We start from the raw sequence: 7,660 nt of genomic DNA on the forward strand, positions 1-7,660 counted from the left end.
ATCAGAAGCACAGGCGTGCAGCTATGAACTCCTCCCCCATCCCCCTACTCTCCTGACCTTGCACCCTCTGATTTTCACCTCTTCCCAGCCATGAAGTAGTTTTTGAAAGGAAAGCGTTTCACAGATGATGCAGCCTTGATTTCTGAAGTCACGTCGTGGTTGGATGACCAAGCTGGGGTCTTCTACAAAAACGGTCTCCACAGCTGCATCAAACGATGGGAGAAATGCGTAACTCTGGGTGGTTCCTATGTAGAAAAAGACTAATAACTGTGCCAAGTTGCTCTACTGCTATGAGAAGTGGGTCAGGAGCATTACTTATTGAACGCCCCTCGTATATATATGTATGTATGTATGTATGTATGTATGTATGTATGTATGTATGTATGTATGTATATATATATATATAATATATATATATATATATATATATATGTATATGTATATATAACTTACTGTGACTAAAAACTAGGGTACGTTGCGTACCGTTACTTAGTAAGTGAAAAAATGCATAGTAAATGCACAAACGAAAACAGACACAGAATGGCAAGTTAATGGGTCGATTTGTTCGACAAAAGCCGGTGCTCCAGCATGGCTGTAGTCAAATGACCGAAGCAAATAATATACATATATATATATATATATATATATATATACAAATTAATTAAAGGACATACTAAGTATGTTTACCTACTGGAAATAACAGTCAAAACTCTTATTTAAATCGCCAAAATATTGATAATAACTACAGAAATCAACTGTCTGAAGGCAAACTGGCTGAGACAATCTCCCGACGTGCATTCTAGTATTTGGACTCACGTGGACCGGTTCCTGCAAAATAGCCTCAGTTTCCTTAGCACGCGTTACCATGATTGAGACTCCCAACCCGTCGTGTTGAAGTCTGCGCTGCGACAGATTCGTTTTGCGCCGAAATTATGGCAGCCACCAGTGTGGAAATAATTTCAATACAGAGCAATTAATTCACGAAAAAATAATTTGCGAAGATACCATTGACTCTGCTAATATTTAGTGTAACAATGTAAAAATGATAATAACAGAATCACTAATAGAGGCGATGAAATACACTACGATTTAAGTAAAACTTGGAATCCCTTCTATACTGACTCAGTTTGAGTGAACTAAAACTATTCGCTGCCCTGAGACATTTACTATTCTGAGTTATTGATCTTGAACGATTACCTTTATTGCGGTTTGCTACTTCGCGTTTCATGCGTGTAAAAATGGCAGGGCTCTTGTCATTTACTACAGAGTTTCTTCAAACTATGGAAACTCCTTAACTGGTGACCTTCACTACGGTTGGGAATCTATATCTCCTCACAATGCTGGAATGAAAGTTTAGCGAGCAATGAAAGCATAGAGGGGAAGCTGAGTGCAAAGGTTGTTGCCATTTATATAGAGAAGGAGCGTTGTTATAGCAACTTACCAAACTACCAGAGGATCCTTATTCAGGCTCCTTACTTCTCTAAATCATTTGAGATATTTTGATAAAATATACTTTTTAGAATATAGCACTTTCTTTCCGTTAAAGAGGAAGAGCTCTTAATTGGTAGATGTGAATGATTGATGCTTGATCGTCTCAGGTGCTACTTAAAATCAAGAAATTAAGACTACCGGTGCATCAACAATAGGGCGAGAACTTAATGTCGGGGTAGGAGAAGGGTATAAGAAAAAGGAGGTAGAAAAATATGATAAAAAGGAAATATGGAAGATAAGAGAGATAGAGGAGTTAAAATGAAAACATCAAAACAAATGAAAGCCATTTCAAACATGTAAACATTCGTATGGTTTTGATCTGACGACGATGGCGCTTCCCAGTTCTATAGTAGATGATTCACACGCTGTCAATATTTCTCGAATATATTTGTAGTTTTGGGGGTCTTTTCAGTACTTTCTCTTTGCACACCTTTTCACACCTTTCGCTTCTTGTAGGGTTTAGATTATTCAATGACTTTTTTTCATTTAATACTGAAGTCTTAAGCTTTTATCTTTGTCAGATGAAGTCCGCTAATTTTCTTGTCTCTCATATATATATATATATATATATATATATATATATATAATATATATATATATATATATATATATATATATATAATACATTTAAATGTGTGTATGTGTATGCTAACGTTTCTTTTCACATTACATATGAAAATGAAAACACTTTGACATTACACTGAATACTTTTTAATGAATTACATATTATTCCTACAAGTTTCGACTAGCACGCCTTCTAAGGAAATCGCAGTCTCTTGAAAGCGAGTAAAACGAAATATCGAAGTTAACATTATTTTCCTAGTAAAAGTTAAAGTATGTGTGTGTGTGTGTATGTATGTATGTGTGTGCGCGTGTGTGTAAAGTCATGTTTAACACGCTTGAGTGTATTCGGACGTGATAAAACTTTTCACTGCGGGAATAGTCCAGAGAGAATATTGCTCACCTAGACTTGTGTAAAAATACATTTTATTTGAGCCTGTCAGTAGCCACAAGGACTCGTAGAATGTATGCGTATCTGTGTCGTTACGCTTCGTTAGCTACGAAAACCAACTCTGTTGCTCACAGTCCGATTAAGAATAGAATTATTCAAATAAAAACAGCATACAGAATGTTTACCGGTATACGTAACGCCTGGTCAAACTAGAATTAAATAAATAATGTCACATGAAGCTTCATTGAATAAAATATATTCGTATAAAGTTATGCTTACCACGTTCAAGTATATTCAAAAGTATATGGATATTATAAATTAGATCGGCCCTAAAACTCAAATGGTAAGTATATTTTATTAACTACAAAGGATGTAACGTAAAGTCGGTTTCGACAGAATTTTAACTCCACCAGCATCTGTGCTACATAAAAGTTCCCGTGTCGGTGTCACGTAAAAGCGCTCATACACTCCGTACAGTGGTTGGTATTAAGAAGAGCATCCAGCCGTAAAAACTATCCCAAAACAAAAGGAGCCTGGACAGTTCTCTAGCTGGCCAATCCCTAGCAAACCATCTAATCCATGCCAGCATGGAAAACGAACCATAACCAATGATGATGATGACGACGACGACGACAATGACGATGATGATTTTATCGAATCTGCAGATCTACTTAAAATCAATCTGTTACTTTCTATGAAGTCGCCTAAATATTGCAAATACTCGGCTGTTCGATAAACTCGTTCCTTTCCCACCCCCACGCATTTTGATCCTTTCTAAAGTTATTTAAATTAGCACAAAAAATATTTTCATCGTAGTGTTTTATGAGGCTTTGTTTTTTTTTATTTATTTATTTATACATTTATCTATTTATTTATTTTGTAGCACTATTATTCTTCTACAACTTTTGTTTATAGTTTTTGAAATTTGAGTAAATTTTACCACTTTTCAGGCATGACGATAGAGTGCCAAGTAGAAAAAAAGACGAGTGGTGAATTTTTCTCTCGGTCCAATGCTTCAGTTTTGTGTTGACATCTATACAGTTACGGTTGCTGTTGATCAAATGTCCCATCGTATTCGGTTATCGAGAATAAAGCGGTTTCGTTTAATAACAAAAACAAACGAGAAAAATAATGGTTGTGTGGTAAAGAAGCTCGCTTTGTACCCACGTGGTTTCAAGTTCAGTCCCGCTGCGCAGCACCTTCGACAAGTGACTTCTGTTATAACCTTGAGCTGACCAATGCCTTGTGAGTGTATTTGGTAGGCGGAAACTGTGTGAAGCCTGTAGCATACATTTTTATGCGTGTGTGTGTGTGTCCCTCACCAACGTTTGACAACCGGTGTTCCCTTGTTTACGTTGCTATGGCTTAGCAGTTCGACAAAACAGACTAATAGTTTAAGTACCAGACTAGACACTTCAAGTCAGTGCTCCAGCAGGGCCACAGCTTAATGAGTGAAAGAAGTAAAGTATATGGGAAATAAAGAATAGAAACAAAAAGAAATACAAAATCTGAAATATTTTTCAAAGTCTAAAAGTTTCTGGAGAGATTTATTCCACAAACACGTGACTGTTGAGTCATTTCATAGGTACTTATATTAAAATGGAAAAATATGGAAATAATTAAAATTACAACTTTTTTCTTTCGAGTTATGTATATATATATATATATATATATATATGTTCAATGTGTGGGGGCTTGATGCGGCTTTGGTGTCGGTGGATCTGCAACAGAGAGAAAATAGATGAATAAGATAGTTTCAATTTAATTCACTGTTATATTTACAATAGAAGAAAATAAAGTGGAAATTGTACGGTACTGGACGAAAATCTTTAAGGTGTGTGTGTGTGTGTGTGTGTGTGTGTGTGTGTGTGTGTGTGCGCGCGTGTGCGTGTGCGTGTGTGTGTGTATGTGTGTGCGTGTGTAAGAAAAATGTAGAGTTTAGATTGTTTGGTAAGATGGCTAGTAATAAATATTTCCATGCTAGAGGGACAGTTATATCTAATTTTGACACTACTGCAGTTGAAAAGCTTCCAGTAGCTCTGATTTACTAGGAAATACTTATCTGGAAGGGCCACGAATTTCTTACCTACATTAAAGGTGGAAAAGCCGATAATTTTTATGAGTCTATTTCTGCCCCATGGGAAAGTTGCTGTTTTGGAAAAGTACAAAATACTTCTGCCAACTAAAGTCCTTTTGGAATAAGGGGCTGCTTTACCAAAAGTTTTTTTAGATGAAGACAGATTAAGAATCTTCCAACTAATATTTTTAAACTTCTAAAAACTACAAAGTAGCAGCAGAAGTGTTTATCTATACAGACCCTCATGTGGTTTGTGGAAAGGTTTGTAAGTATTGAAATCTAAGCTAAGCTCCGCACTGTGAGGTTCTTTCTAAAGGTATCTAAAGTGTGACGTCATTATGAAGCGACACTGAAAAACCGTCGTCTCGATACATTCTGATGTTGCAATTAGTAAGCTGTTTAGTAAGTCCAGTATATTTAGGTCAATTAGATCGCCTGTGTCCGCACTATCATATTCATATATACTGACGCCGAATGAACCTGTAGAATCTGAACACAGCCGATTTAGAGAGGGGGAGGACGTGGAGGCAGACAAGAAGAGAAGAAGAAGAAGAAGAAGAAGAAGAAGAAGAAGAAGAGAAGAAGAAGAAGAAGAAGAAGAAGAACAACAACAACAACAACAACAACAACAACAACACGCCTTTTATCAATCCCAAAACAATAAAAGGCAAAGTTGACCACTAAACTTCTGCAGTAGTTAAACACAGACTTTAGACATCCCGAACCAATTATTTACATTATTTACATTTGGCGGATATTTGTCCTCATCTTGTTTCTTGTTAACACAACGTTTCGGCTGATCTACCCTCCAGCCTTCATCAGAAAAATGACGATCAAGAATTTTTAATATAAGTTAGTTAAGTTTTTGGCTCAAAAAGCAAAAAGCAAGGCCATGTAGGGGGACATGGAGTTATGTACAGGGTGATGTTCATGTAAATAGTTCAGGCCACTTGAGGTCAAGGGAGACTTTGAACCGAGCGGTCGTCGGCATCTTTACCATCTCGTCTGGCAGCTTATTCCACGGATCCGCAACCCGGACGGAGAAAGCTCCTTTCCTTCGATTGAGATGAAATCGTCGCAGGTAGAGCTTTTCGGAATGACCCCGCAGCCGACGTTCTGGAGCAGGAGTGAAGAACAGCTCTTTCGAGAAGTTACACTTTCTGCTTATGATGTTGCGAGCGAGAATGAGATCTCCACGGCGTCGTCGTTTTTCTAGAGAATAAAGGTCGAGCGTCTTCAGCCTTTCTTCATAAAACAAATTCTTGAGACCAAGAACCATGCGGGTAGCCAGCTTCTGGACTCTTTCGAGATGCTGTATGTCTTTGAGGAGATAAGGAGAAGAGGCTTGAATCCCGTACTCCAATATGGGTCTCATATGAGCGGTATGAATATGGCTGCTGTGAGCATTCCGAATGACCGTCGAAATCAAGAACAGAATTCCGCGTGCTTTGTTGGCAGCATGGACGCACTGGGCCGAAAGCGAAAAGGAGGAATCCACCAAGATACCCAGGTCCTTTACCTGATCGGTCCTCTCCAGCAGCAGACGACCCGGCTCGAAATCAAGTTGAGTTGCAGGAGGAGAGCCAACAGGCAGATGACAGCACTTTGACACGTTCAGACACAGGTCCCATTCGTTAGACCATCTCCAAACTTGGTGGAGGCATCGACGAAGATCCTCTGTATCACCGCGAGGAGCGACCAGTTTGACATCATCGGCAAATAGAAGGGTGTGTTGCGTGAGGTCGTCGGGCAAGTCATTTATGAAGACTAAGAACAATAAGGGCCCAAGCACTGAACCTTGAGGCACGCCACTGCTCGCACTGGAGACGTCGGACCGCGAACCATTAACTTGGACTTGGAAGGAGCGATCTGAGAGGAAGGCACCAACCCATCGTACAATATCCGGATGTCAGTTTCGGCAATTTCCGTTGCTTCATCAATTAAGCCCGCTCGATCTCGGCTTTTTTTCGGCTTGCTTCTCTCATAGTATATGTTTTCACACACACACACACGCACGCACACACACACGTATATATATCATTGAAAATATAATTCATAGATTATATATGAATAAAAAATCAATTTGCAATAGATATTAATTTATATTTAATTATATCAATATACACTTAAAAAGACAATAAAAAAACAGTAACAGGAACAGCAAATAGTCCATATAAAATTAGTCTGTTTCAAAAAGAATTTCAATAAAATGTATATATGAATAAAAAAAAACTATGAAATATAAGAATTATTGGGGGGGGGGGAGGTTATTCATCTTTTTAATAACTGTTTCTTTGATGTGGCATATATTGGTGGTGGGGGTCATGGTTGTGCTAATGGTTCAGCTGGTAGTAGTGTTGGAGATGGTAGTGGTTATGGTGGTGATGTGGTTGTAGTAGTGGTAGAGGTGGTACTTGTGATGATAGTGGCGATGGTGGTGTTCTTGGTGGTGGTGGTGATGATGGTGGTACTTGTTGTAATGATGGTGATGAAGGCGATGGTGGTGATACTTGTTGTGATGATGGGGGGTGGGGGGTAGAGGTGAAAAAAAATCTTTCGTGAAGAATGTCGTGACTTAAGTTTGTTTTAAAAGTAACTCTCTAAAAATAAAGTTAGTAATGTGATATTAATTTTAATTGACAAATGCAACCTACCTGGCTGGAAAGATAAGGGTACCCACTCCCACGCCGCATCATCGGCTGGCAAGTTAGGTGGGAACGGCAGCCACAACAACAATAGCAATGAATAACAGCACGATTATGACCCAGTACCCTGTAATGAGAAGAAAAAGGGTGAGAAGAGGAGGAAGAGGAGGAGGAGGAGAGGAGTCGTATTTTAAAATGTTTAGTTAGTTTAGCAAAAATAAATTTTGACGACGACGACGATGATGATGATGATGATGATGATGATGATGATGATGGTAATGACGATGATGATGATGATGTTGATGATTTTCATGATTCAACATGAAGATGACATTGCAATAACAACATGATTAGGAGGAGGGGCTGAAAAAGGAAGAGGAGAATTTTGGTGGTGGTGGTGGTGGTGACGAAAAGAAGAAGAAGAAGAAGAAGAAGAAGAAGAAGAAGAAGAAGAAGAAGAAGAAGAAGAAGAAGAAGAAGAAAGGGCGGACGAGG

General features: G+C 38.4%; 1 long non-coding RNA gene across 1 annotated transcript; it reads right to left on the reverse strand.

The window, feature by feature from the left end:
* Nucleotides 1–3,957: 3,957 nt before the first annotated feature.
* On the reverse strand, nt 3,958–7,325 carry LOC115214758. Its single transcript, XR_003881939.2, has 2 exons — nt 7,175–7,325; nt 3,958–4,164 (listed from the first exon to the last, which is right to left on the reverse strand). It is a non-coding gene; the product is annotated as an uncharacterized LOC115214758 (long non-coding RNA).
* Between the last annotated feature and the right edge of the window lie 335 nt (nt 7,326–7,660).

The sequence above is a fragment of the Octopus sinensis genome, linkage group LG8, assembly GCF_006345805.1.
Source record: "Octopus sinensis linkage group LG8, ASM634580v1, whole genome shotgun sequence".
Classification (NCBI taxonomy): domain Eukaryota; kingdom Metazoa; phylum Mollusca; class Cephalopoda; order Octopoda; family Octopodidae; genus Octopus; species Octopus sinensis.